This window comes from Drosophila ananassae, chromosome 2L, assembly GCF_017639315.1.
Source record: "Drosophila ananassae strain 14024-0371.13 chromosome 2L, ASM1763931v2, whole genome shotgun sequence".
Classification (NCBI taxonomy): Eukaryota; Metazoa; Arthropoda; class Insecta; order Diptera; family Drosophilidae; genus Drosophila; species Drosophila ananassae.
The window spans coordinates 27,836,653-27,849,752 of NC_057927.1; the positions used below are offsets into that span (position 1 = coordinate 27,836,653).

The 13,100-nt window shown below is 45.9% G+C and overlaps 1 protein-coding gene across 2 annotated transcripts in view; it reads left to right on the top strand.

The window, feature by feature from the left end:
- Positions 1–13,100, top strand: part of LOC6505701 (cadherin-87A) — a 56,169-nt gene that overhangs the window by 2,422 nt on the left and 40,647 nt on the right. The window lies entirely within an intron of this gene.

A 13,100-nucleotide genomic window follows, 5' to 3' on the forward strand; every position in this document is an offset into this window, starting at 1 on the left:
GATCTGTTAGCGGACCGAAGACCCAATTAAAGAGTGCCGATCCCGCGGCAATGAACTTCAGCCATCCACCCGGCTTCGCTACTTTGGCTAATGAGTTGTTTGAACATTCAGTTCGCAAAACCAATGTGATTATGTGGCAAATATTTACCCATTTCCCATTGACGATTATGGACATTTAATGATGCTGCCATTGGCAGGTGAAATGGAAGCTGGAAGCCGAGTTGACTGATGGGTGATGAAAACTAAAAGATATCATAATATCTGTCAATATTATGATTAAAAATAAATATTAGAAGCTGGAGATAATGTTTCACACAAAAGATAATTGGTGGCCAGGCCACAATAGGAACATTTAATAGTGTTATCAAACTATAATATAACAATTAAATGCTGCCCCCTTTGAGGCCCCTTTGTCCACAGTTTTCCCAAATAAAATTTATCGCGGATTCCAGCCCAACAATAGACCAAAACAGCTGCTCTCCGACCAGCTTCAATTTCATCCGCCTCTGGGGAGTTTCGTAATTTCCAAATCACAATATTAATGCAGGCCCCGACAATGGGAAAAATGTTGCTGCAACGCGGCAGGGGCAGGGGCGAGAGTGGGTGGCGGCGGAAAAGCTGGAAAGAGCTGGGCGACAGCGACGGCGGCAGCGGCAGCTTTTTGGGAAACCTTTCAACAATGGAAAACTTGCCCAAGCCGTCATGAACTGCGTCCCAAGTACTGCTGCTGTTGCTGCTGCTGCTGCTATTTGTGTTGTTGGCATCGCAAGCCGGAAGATATTTCAGACAGGCTTGCAACCGGGCGGGCACCAGAGGGCAGTGGGGTGTGGCCGGAACCTGGGCTGAGCTGCTGGGTGCTGGTTCCATGGGCCCCATGTTTAGAGAGAAACAAGTTTTGTGCTTTGGCAATGATGACGCTAGAGCACTGACTCCCCAGCTCCGACCAGTCCATCGGCTTCTGTGGCAAAGGCAGCTTTTTTGTTGTTCTTGGCCTACGCCATACGCCATACAGTGTTGCCATTCCCATTCCCCCGATTCCGAATTGGAGCCCAAAACCAGACCCAGTCCGCTCCCGGGCGCATTCAGTTCACTGGCTAGTGGTGGTGGTGCTGTGGTGCAGCCGCGTTGTGTAGTTTTGAACTAGTTGTGGCGCATCAAATCAAGCCGAACCATTGTAGGCCTAGAGATGGGAGCGTGAGGGAGAGGCGGCACGAAGGTGAAGGTCTAATTGGAAGGAATTGCTTGGGAAGGATGCTACACATAATACCATATGTTATAATATCTCTAGACATCCATCGCTAGACACCCATCTCTAGTTCCTATCACTTTCCTTGTCCATAGTTCATCCACCCCTTCCCCTGGACAGGCGGCCCTTTTTGGCACTGCTCGCAGTTTGGAAATTAACTGATTTGGTTGTTTTTGGGCCTGGCCAGGGAATCCTGTCTGGGCCACAACGCTCGCCAGCCATTCGTATTGTTCGACGGTGGCGAGACGGACGGCTCTATGTGTGGGGGCTAAGCGAGCTTAAAGTTTTCCAGGCCAACTTTCAGTGGGTTCTTCTACGCGTTGAGGTTTTCGACCGTCTGGGACTGCCCCGAAAAAGTTTTAGCAGCCAAGTGGGCGGTCACGCTTAGAAAGGGGTGTGTCGCAGGAGTGGGGCCGGGGCCCAGTGGCTAGTGGAAGTCGGCCATTCAGCCGCGACAGGAAGACAGCTCCGGAAGGAAGTTCATTTTGTGCAACTTAACGCTGTTCCCTCTCTCTTCCGGAGTAGAAGCGTGTCTGGCCCTCCCGCCCCCCATGCGCCCAGATCCTGTTTTGTTTCAGTCGGAGAATGGCTGAAAAAGGATCAGATATGCACTTGATGGGTAGTTTGGATGCAACACAGAGTGGGTGGGTGGGCTACTCTCGTGGGTGTTGTAAATAGGACAAGATCTAGATTCTAGACTACAATAGTGCAAAGATAGCCCTCTTGGTCTGAGGTTCCTCATAAAAATGTTTCTTGATAGTACCTAGTGTTACTATAGTAGATACTGAGATAGTAGCCAGCCCTGCACAAAAACACTCTATACCCGTTTTCGGCAGGTTCTGTGAAAGTAACTTCAAACACGAAATCAAAACAAGAGTATGTCATTAATTGTCTCTGTTTTTATTTAGTTTCTGGTTATTCGAAAAAATAACAGAAACCAGCTCTCCTGGGGGAGAAACTAGCTAGTTTTTAAGCTGGGTGTTATCTTGTATGGACGTACATATTTTCAAAAGTAGTGTTACTATTTAATTACTTTTAAAAATTTCAAGATAGATCTAATATTAGTGGAGTGATTAGTGGGCGGTGCCTTCTTCTTTGTCGAATAGGAGCACATTCTTAAAATATGTGGCAAATACTTATTTAGGTTTGGGAGGAGGTCCTTTTTCTGAATATGAATTCATGAGTAAGTTTCGAATGGCCAAGTCCTAGCTTTTGAAATGTTTTGAAATGTCGAGTCTACTAATGGAATCTTGAGGAGTAATACTATAGATTTTAAGCGAGCTCTTGTCTTCATTGATGTTCTTGTAGTGTTTGAAGTTTTATTCCATATTTTCATCTCATTAAGTGTATTGATTTTGAATCTGCTGACGAAAACTTATATGCAACGGACTCGTTAAAATAAGAACTAAGGAAGACTACTCAATTACTATTTAGTATAACAGAAAAGGAAAAACACCCTGCACTCGATTTAGTGAGCACTGAATGTTCTTCGTACTTTAAAGAAATTATTTTTGTATCTTTCATTGTAGGTTTGTTAATAATGTGTCCTTAAATTATGATGGGCAATGATGAAACTTGCAAATTGTACCTTAAAAAATATAAATTTTAGCAGAGGTAAATGGTAGAGTAGAGGTAAATAGAGCCCCTATGGTGCTCCTGTGTTGGCGAGAACTTTCGTCTTGGTGCAGGTGCGGCTTAACGCGTCTCCTTGTGGAGGTATCCCTGGGCATCCCTTGGGTTAACTGCGTAGATAGGCTGGAACCTGTCCCATCCGAACCTTGACAAGGAGGTTACATTCACAGTCATGTCAGGCCTAAGCAAGTATCGAGTTGCCCAAGTTGTTCGCCTAAATCCTTGTTCAATCGGAGTGTTTCGATGCCAGTCAAGCAGGTATGAGTGTCTCGGTTGCCATTCTAATAGATAGTAGAGCCATTCTATAAGTACTTTATAGAAATTGCTTTCTTGGGCAGAGGGTGGCAGAGACACTTGTGCCAAAAGCCATTTTCAGAATTTCGTACCTGGATTTATGATCCACCGCACCTTGGAGGGCATAAATCAAGCCGTAAACTAGAGTCCGTGGAACATATGCGACTATGATGGACCACGCCGCAGAGAGTGGTTCCAATTTCTGGCCACTAATCTGCATCGCTCCCCGCCCGCTCTTTCCCACTTACCTCCTAGCTGGTTAATCGCCGGCATTGGACGGGGAAAGGCAAATTGCCGGATTGGCGTCAGGAACACACCCAGGCACACTCCCGCACCCGCACCCCCACCCCCGCCCAGCTCTCGTGCTAAATTTTTAATCAAGCTTCCCGGCAGCTGTGATTCGCTGGTGGAAGCCATTTTGGAGCTGTTAGGAGCCCTCCCCTCCCCACTGGCAGCAGAGTGCTCGTCCTTCGAAAGCGCAAAAAATGCAATCAACGTCAAATGCGCTCCGAAACTTTGTGCAAAATAATAGAAAAGCCATTAATTTCACTTCTCGTCGAAGATGTTGCCCAAAAAGGGCGAACAAGTCGGGGAGGGGGCTCTGGGCGTGGCTCGGACATATGGCGACTAACGGGACACAGACAGGATAATGGAAAAAGCAGGGGGGGAGTAAAGTAATTTTTAATTATGCGCATAACGTGACGTCAAACTTTGATTGGAATTACACCAAACTCGATTATTCGCTCAGTGCATCCGTATCCGTATCTGTATCCGTGCCCGTGCTCCTACGGGTCTCTTGGGGGAAACTTTTTCCTGTTTCAGAAGTCGCCGCTGTGACTGCCGCCCACAAATGACGCAAAGTTCTCGGCTTGAACAATTTTCATTAGCAACAACAAAACCGCTAATTTCACTTACAATTAGCGGTGTGCCCACATGTCGCATCAGGCGGTCGAGTGGGCTGTGGGCTGAGGGCGGGGAGCGCCTCCGGGAGACAGTTTCGCCAGCGACCAAACTAGTTTTCAACTAAAATGGCCAAAAACTGTAAAAAAACATAGTGGTTTTATGAAATTATGGAAGAGATACACAGAGGTTTCGATGGCTTTTAAAAGGGTTCAGGAACAGGGAGTAGGACACTTGCTACCTTAAGTCTTAGACTTGATATCTCAAATAATATCTACACTATTTAAACATTAATGCTTGGAGAAACTAAACACTTTTTAGAGATACCTGCAGCTTCCAGAAAGAGCATTTGGAGACCAGTGCTGGCACTAACCCGCCATCGAATTTGTTCAACATTTACGGACGACACTGGCCAGTGCCCTTCAGAGCAAACAAAGGGAGGGGCCAACAGAAGAGTAGTTATGTAATACAAAGTTTAGTCAAGGGTCAGCGGTAATGCAATAAGCAACTTTTTCAAACTGCTGCCCTGCCTCGGACTCCATTAAAGTTGTCAAATGAAGTCGAAGTTTGATTGCCGGGGGCACGGGGCTGAGCTGCTCCTGCTCCTGCTCCTCCCACCCCCTGCTCAGCTTTTTGCCGTGTTGACATGGACTGGCTGCTGTCCTGGAGATTAGTGAAGCGCCCTGTGATGTTTTCCTGTTAAACGCCAGTCCAGCAAGGACGAGTATTTATAATTGCCGGCCTCGGGGCCCAGACTTGTGCGAGTCCTGTCCGACGAGCTGCTTGCCCCCGCGGGCTGATGGACTAGTTGATGTTGCCTTATTTTCCCTCTAAAGCACACAAAACAGGATAAAACAATCAAATATTAAGAGAGTCTAACAGAAAGTCCTTTTAGGGCTGATACTTTCCCTCGATTAAAATGCAATAATTGTTTCAAAGGCTTTTAAGCTAAAACATGCGAGCTAAATGCAAAAAACAAACTTTCAATGTCGAAGTCGCTCCTCTGGTGACCAGAAACTTTGCCAACAACTCTCCACGCCAAACATCCTCCCAAGAACATCCTGTCCCTCCGCAGAACCATCATATTTCGCCCCAACGGTGTCTAACAAAGCAATTAGCGCCACGGATACGCCAACACCGCTCGAGTTTGCTGAGTAAACGTTGCCGAGGCGCCAGGACCCGGCCCCGGGGAAGCGTATTCATTAGGCGAAGGGAGTGGGAGCAACCTTCCCTGCTCACCCGGCCAGGTCCAACTTATGGGTCACTTGCTCAAGAATTCAACGAAACTTTTCCAGCTTTTTGGGGGCCGAAGTGGGCCGAAGGGCCAAAGGGGCAGGCGGTAGGCGGATAACTCGGGCTGTAATGAGGGGAGGACTAATGAGGGACTTGGACTGGCACAATGAATATAATTAAATGAGTCCGAGGTGTAAACTAGCGAATTGTTTGATCCCATTTTTTCAGCGAAGAGCTCTGACAGGCTCCAGCTCTCTTCACTTTTGGTCCTTGGCACCTTTCTGCGTATCCTTGTTTTTGCAACACACAGCAGCAACTTTTTGCCTGCTCAGCTGAATGTTGCTAAACTTTCGACTTGGGCTCAGCACATTTTGCACTTTCCGAGCACTTTTTCCGCCGGATTCGGTCGCTACCCGCCGGGCAGGCACTCGCTCTAGTTAGCCAACTGTCAGTCGGAAACTTGATCGTTTAGAGCGTGACAGGTATTTTCTGATACAGCAGGACAGTGGATGACACCCTTTTCCAGAACACTTGTTCCTGTTTTTATTCCCTTTCGACATCTGATCGATTAATAATTCAAGTTCTTCGATTAATTATGCGCCACCTCGATGAGTCAGGAAATAGGGATTCTATGTGCGTTTTTACGAGCTTATGCGCCCACTGTCCTTACCTCTGGCACTCTGCCTGTTAATCAGCCAGGATAATGAGAGGGCAGCCCTGTTTAAGCAGCGAAAGCGACCAGGGCCGTAGTTTAGAGTCTAATTAAAAAGTTCTCCGCTGGCCAAGGTGGCGAGTCACCCCGCCGAGCAAAAACGACTCAACTTTCTATGGCACCACTTTCGCTGAGGAGATCCCAATGAATATTCTTGTTCTGCATTGATGATGAAAACCTGTTTGCCCGCCCCTCCACCGGCGCTCCCCGCGCCCGCCGCTTTTTATGGTAATGAATGGGTCAGGCAGAAGTAGAGCTTTGATTTCTGATGCTGCTGCTGCTAACCACGAAGGCAAACAACCAAAAAGTACGAAAAGAGCCACAATTTCCTGGCGTGACATTGCTTCGCCGTGTCTCTTGGCCCCACTCGCTGGCTATCTGGCTCTGTTCCCCCATTTCTTTCGTAACTCCGCTGACCCTATTCTCAGGTGTCTGTCAGTATGTGCCACAGAGCTCTAGGAACTCGCGTTTCTCTGCGACTCGAATGCAACTCTAAGTAGGGTTCTCCGGTGCAGTGCTTTCACTTCACCAAGTTGGTTCTCAGTCGAAGCTCTTGTTCGAACTAAAAGATAGCAGGTAAAAATTAAATATTAATAAAAGCGCAAAATAAAATTTAAAATATAGTGTATCCTTTAAAGATAAGGGCCAATGAAATGGCGTACCACTTGCAACAATATCCAAGTGTTTTAACTGAGAATAATACAGATGTCTAACGGAGATAGACAGATTAAATAATACTTTATCTGTCCCTCCAAATACCGATTTTTAATTGAAATAAAAAACAAATGCCATAAAGATTGGGGGAACTGACTTTAATACGTGAGACTTCCTTGAATCAAATGTGATGTGATTGATGAGTCGGAAAGCATAATGAAAAGCCCAGTCATTGCAAAAGCCTGTAGTTGGCCCACATTTCTTTGGCTCGAATGCGTGTGAAATATTTCGATAAATGTTTGTGGATTCGTGCGAGTCTGGCAGGGCACAAAGAGTTGTGTGTGGGTCTGTGGGCACTGCCCTGCTCCGCTGACCGCTGGGGATCTCTTTTTGTTTTTCTTCACTCGCAGCTGCACTGCCACATTCCCAGACACCCCCAGACCCTCCGCCCTTTGCCATTTCAGTCCAGCGCGGTTGGCGATAACTTTTCCACGCATTGATGACGAATGGCCACGGAAAATGATGAATGTTTAATGGGGCAGTGCGACAGCAAAAACATTTTGAGGTAGCATATTGATGGGTCGAGGTTGCACGAGTTCTCGGTTTTCGGTTCTGGGCTGGTCATGCATCATGGAGCAGGTCGATGCCGAAACTTTCAGACACTCACATGTTGCAGTGTCAACAAAGTTGCCTGGAAATATTATTAGAAGTCAGAGAGAGAGTGCAGTGTGAACTTTGCCTTGGAAGGATGCTATTTGTTGCCTCTTCTATTTTTAATATTGTTTGTATTTTTTCGGGGCTGTTTCAAGCATCCCAACTATCAAAGATAAGTGTATGGTTCTTCAAGTGGGTAGTAATGAATGGCTCTTTATTAAAAAGCACTCCAGCATTCCTATTCAAACTCAAGTGCAAGACTTCATTCCCCTTTCTTATCATCCCACTTATGGGAGTTTCCCCTTCGATTTTCGGACTTATCCGGAGTACTCTGCCTGCGTTATCTTCCCCATATTGTGCCTCGAATTCCTTGCGGAATTTGCGGAGATATGTGGGTTTCTGTTATAAAAATTGCTCCACTTGCGCTGCACAGCCCCTGCCCCTCCCATCCCCCCTCCAGCTGGTCGTTTATAACATTTTTTGCTCGGCTTGAGCAAGTCTATCAAAAATGTGTACTCGTAATTGCAGCCGTAAGACGGGAAATGGAGGGGCAGCTCGGAAAAGCGACACAGTCGTTGTCATCCCTGAATGATGTCATGTTCGCACGCCCCCGCCTTGCCCCCCTTCTCCTCCTGGAGCGGCCGGGCTGTCGGTCGGTCTATTGCCTTTGCGATCTGCCACAGCACCGTTTTGGGCGAAATCCAGCCCTGGGCACCCTTTATGAATCAGTTACCAAGGCGCTGATGCTGCAATAAAAGGTGCGATTTATCATAATGGCTGACGCATGTAACACACACACACACACACACATACACATCGCAAGACGGTGGATGGCAGCACCTCCTCCTCCCCCAATCCACTTGTATCTCGCAATATAACGCAATGGTTCCTGCTGCGGATTGTGGATCCATCGATTTCATTTCTTGCCATTTTCCGCATTTTTCACAAATCTGTTTTCGCACACACTCCCCTCCCTCCCTCCATCTGGCACACACAGTCAGCTCCATTATGGCCCCCCGAGAGTGTGTCCGTGTGTGCGGAGCTATCCGAGGCAGCCAGACGCCAGTTCATATTGATTACAACAAATTCGCCATCCCAGTCGCCATTCGCTTGGAGTTGTCGCCGTCGCCGTCGCCGGCTTTGGGAGGAGAGAGCAAAAACGTGATTATGTAACTGACGTATGCGGGAGTAAGTACATATCTGTGCTGGCTCTTCGTCGGCTGCTTCCACTTACCATTAGGGCTCCATTAAGGACATTAATACCGAGTATGATCTGGTTTAGAGCGGCCTGCCCTCAGGACTTCCGATTACAATCACCTTAAAGTTCGAAATCATTCCAAGATTGTCTTTTTTGGCTGTTTTTCTTAAAGCCGAGTCTTCTCTGTGAAGGCAAATCTTCTCGCTAATCGCTGATACGGTTCTTCAGGGCCGGTTTCTAAGCCAGCCATATTGGTTCTCTGCTATGTCATTTTTTTACTCCACTGCATTTTAACACTGGAAAAAATAGTATAGTATTTATATAAAAGATTAAAGTAATAGACTATCCTATAAGTCTTTTCTACGATTGAATTATAAGAAACTTAAATCTAATAATAAAAATAGTATTATTTTTAAAACTCTACAATAACTTTTCAAATATTAATGTATAATTTTACATTTTATTTTCAAGCCGTGTTTTTTGGCTGAAATATTTTTTTTGTGGCCCGAACCCCCTACCTCTCCGCGCTGCTCCGTGAAGCGAAAACCGTTCACTTGCTTGACATTTAGTGCCGGCTGCTGCTCATGTCTTGGGGTCTTCGATGGCGACCGAAGTGGAGATTGGGGCAGAATCAGGGTCCGAGCGGGACAAAGCCAGAAATGGAAAGAGTCTGAGAAGGAGGGGAGAAAAGGGGCTGGGGCTGGGGAAGCCAGGGGCTGGTGCTCTTTTGGCGACGACGGCGGCTATCTGGTATTTCGTTGAACCGGTTTATGTGTGTGGTTTGTTTCGAGCCAGTCGCTGCCTTGTTGTTTCGGCTGTGGTGGCTGGTGGCTGGGAGGTTGGCGTCTGGCAACTGGCAACTGGCTCCGAAAATACAAAATACTTGCACAGCACACATTCGAGGCAGCGCGCATATTTGTCGTTGCGGATTATTTCATAGCACAATTCTGGACAGAAAGCCATGAGTTGTGGGAGTGGGCGGTGGAGGGGCGCAAATGACTGTGGTCTTCCACTCCTGTTGTTCCTACATTCCTTTCGCATCTTCCCCGCAGATTTTTGATCTTTCGGCTCGGCCTCGTTGCCCGTTAATTTACATTGCAAAAACTGTCTTTTTTCCCCCGACTTTTCGCAATTTGCAATTCAATAGTTTATAGATTTCGTATTGTCAGTGGCTCTAGTGTTTGTGTTTGTATCTCATGTGCCAGCGGGGGGAGGGAGGGAGGCTGTGGGGTGTGGCTGGGTGGGTGTTGTTGCGGGATGTCAGTGGGTAACTGGAGCACGGAGAGGAGCTCTGTGGGGAGTGCTTCGATTAGGTCATTTCTCGACACCCCCACTAACAGACTGGTTTAGAAACTTTCCTAAACACAAACAGTAGCTACTAGGAGGCACCCGAAAGTAGGTATTTTACTAAAGGGTTTTTATATTTATAATATTTTTGTATTAAATGCTAAATACACAGGCCAACAGCCAAAAATCTCCACGCATAATTTCATCAGCTCCATAACCTTTAGCCATGACTTTTTGAAAATATGAGATTAAAAACTCCTTTTAAATTGAAGAAAATCTTGTTTAACTAACTATAATAAATTCAATAAAATTATTTCGAGTTTTTCCTTAAATCCAAAATTAAAACATGGTATGATCTACTGGTTTTAATAAAAAAAAATAATCCATAGGAAAATGTTTAAGGAAAAATCATAGAAGACCAAAAATTAATGTAGAAAATCGGAGATTTCAACTTTGGATGAGAATTCCAAGAATATGGTAACTGCTAGATACCATTTTTTAATTTTAGTTGGTACACATATCGTACATTTCAAAAATGATATGTACTAAAAACAATGATGGCCATCGCCATTACACGGCCTACATAATTCAATATATGGTAAAATTTGCTCAATTTATTCTCTTAGGTGTATCGCGGAAGCTGTGGGTGATAGAACCTATGTTTCACAACCATGTTTTGAAAATCGGTATATACTACTTCTCAAAAACTACTCAACCGATCTTTATTTGACTTTCAAGGGAGAGAAATTTGAGAAATATTAACTTGGGAAACTAGTAAATGAACAAAGGATTTTATAAATTTTAATTAAGACCAACCAATTACTAAAGTTTTTTTATTTAAGTCCAATTCTGATGAGCCAATTATGGGAGATGCTGTCATCCGGACTTCTTTTGCGAGGACTGGCTGACAATGAAGCCCTAAAGCCAGTTTTGGTTTTTTCTGTTCAAAAGATAAAAAAAATCCATTATATAAATTTGTATTAAAAAGATTGAACTTAAAAGTATTTTTTTATATTATAGAACAATTATTGAAATAAAGCCGTTTTTTGCCCCTTAAACCCTATTACTGCACTGGAGTGCAGGAACCAAGCTCCCCTCGCCTGTCACTGCTTCCATTTAATCCTCTTTCAATCATTTAATGGCCAATACTTTTCCATCCACCCAATGCGGGCAGTGTCTCTCCATTTGATAAATCTAATCAGTTTAAAATGCAGCCACAGCTCAGTCGGGGCGCTGCAGAAGCCAAACATCAACAATGTTTGGTGTTTCTTGTCCGATACGTCGGTGCCCGAGTGATGCCCGCAAACTATGCAAACCGACTAAATGCGATTGGTTTTCGGCTGTAGGCCACATTCCCCCCCAGCCCCCGCCGCAATCGAATTCAATGCAAATTGATAATGAAATATGCGATGGGAAATGCATTAGAGCGCCCCTGCGGCGGCATTCTTATTGCTGAAATGCCAACACTCCGAGCCCACTCCCTGCCGCCTCCCGGGCCACTGCGAATTGGCCATTTAGAGCAATGCGGCAAATAAACGAAATGTGGTTAACGCAGTGACAGTGCGATTAGCCGAGAGCGTTGTGGGCGAATCTGTTGACGATGTGCCGGGCTGCGGCAGTGGCTGCTGCTGCGGTTGCTTGAATCATAATCCACGCCTAGTGCGGCCGACCAGAAGTCAAGTGTGCTGTGGCAGCCACAATTGGCCTGCATTCCGCTCGAAAAAACGATGGCACTCCGAGCCATCCCCGTGTTTAAAACTGAAAAGCGAAATAATTGAATAAAATATTAACGCGTAATCAGCGGGCGGACAAAGGGAATCGACAATGGGTGACAGCTTTTCACAGAACCCTAAATAAAAGATGCCATTCGGATTATTTAAATGCCATTTCTATTATCCTTCGCTTCAAATCCAATCAAATCGGGCAATCAATGCACTTGTCTTCGGATAGCTCTTCATCAGTGCAATCAGGGCTCAGCTTCGATTACCCGAATGAATAGGCAGCTTATGATTTATTCATTCGACATTATTTTGTTCGACGGAGATGACAAAACACTTCCGCAATAAATCTCAATGGGGAGTAAGTGAGAGGCACTCGCCAATAAACAACAATAATTATGCAGGGAAATGTTCGAAATAAAAAAAAAGTTCGCCCTGATTGCGTTTGCTTCTTCGTTCTCCCTTCAATGATCCATAATTGCTATTAATTGTGCTCCGAATTTGCATAGCAAATAAATCTTGAAATCTCGAAGTGGCTTGCGGGGCGGGGAGCAGCAGCAGCAGAAGCAAAACATAAATTCTTCCTCAGTAATTGTTCGACACTCGACCAGCGCTTGAGTCGCTCCTTTGCCCGGCTAGGCGTTGTCGTTGTCTAATTTATTTAGCTTTGTGTAAACTTGTTCAAGGTTGAATGGGCCGTTGTGCCGAATGGAAATTAAACGGCAACAACAGTCCAACTGTCCAAAGAGCAGCAGCCCCAAAGAAAACATTCGAACTTCGTTGAAGACAATTCGAGATGCCAAAAGGCGGCCAAGTTTGCCTCGATTGTTGTGGCCCGAGCTGGAAATCGAATTGTGCCAAATGGCCTGGCCAGGGGGGCTGGACCCCCAGTCCCTCCCCCAACACTGTATGTCCTGTGTGTGCCCATCGCTTTGTCTGTCTGTGTGTCCTTCGTCCTCTGCATGTGCAGCCCTCTCCGTGTCTGTGGTCCAAATGAATAATTTGGCATCGCAGATAAACGAAATCAATGTCCACGGACCGAACCCAAAACCAAATGGCAACATCTGCCCATTGCGTTGGCCTGCGAAGCGGTTGCTCAGCTCCGGGGCGGGCGGCCACTCTGGGGAACTTGTTATTGAATTAAAGTGACTTGATTTACGGCGCGTTCCGGTCAAAAGCTCTTAATGGCATTTGCCACGAGTCCACCAGCCAACCGCCTAACCCTTACCCACAGGGTCATCTGTTCTCCGAAAATGAAGTTTGTGCTTAGTGCTTTACGAGCGGCAACGGTGCGTATGCGCGACATTAAGTATACGCCGCATCGGCACGTTGCTAGGGCGCTAGGCAAAATTCTGTCGGCAAATTATGGAAAACTGACTGCTGAATGATTCAGTTTTGAGGGGCACAAATGGTATTTAAAACAGGAAACCCAATCAGGCGCTCTGATATTGTTTACCTTCCGACTTGACGGGCTGCTGTGATTGCTGATAACATTGTTGTGCTTGGCTCGATGTCGGCAGTGTTGCAGTACAAGCTCGCGACACAAAACCGAATTAAACTGAGCCAAAGCCG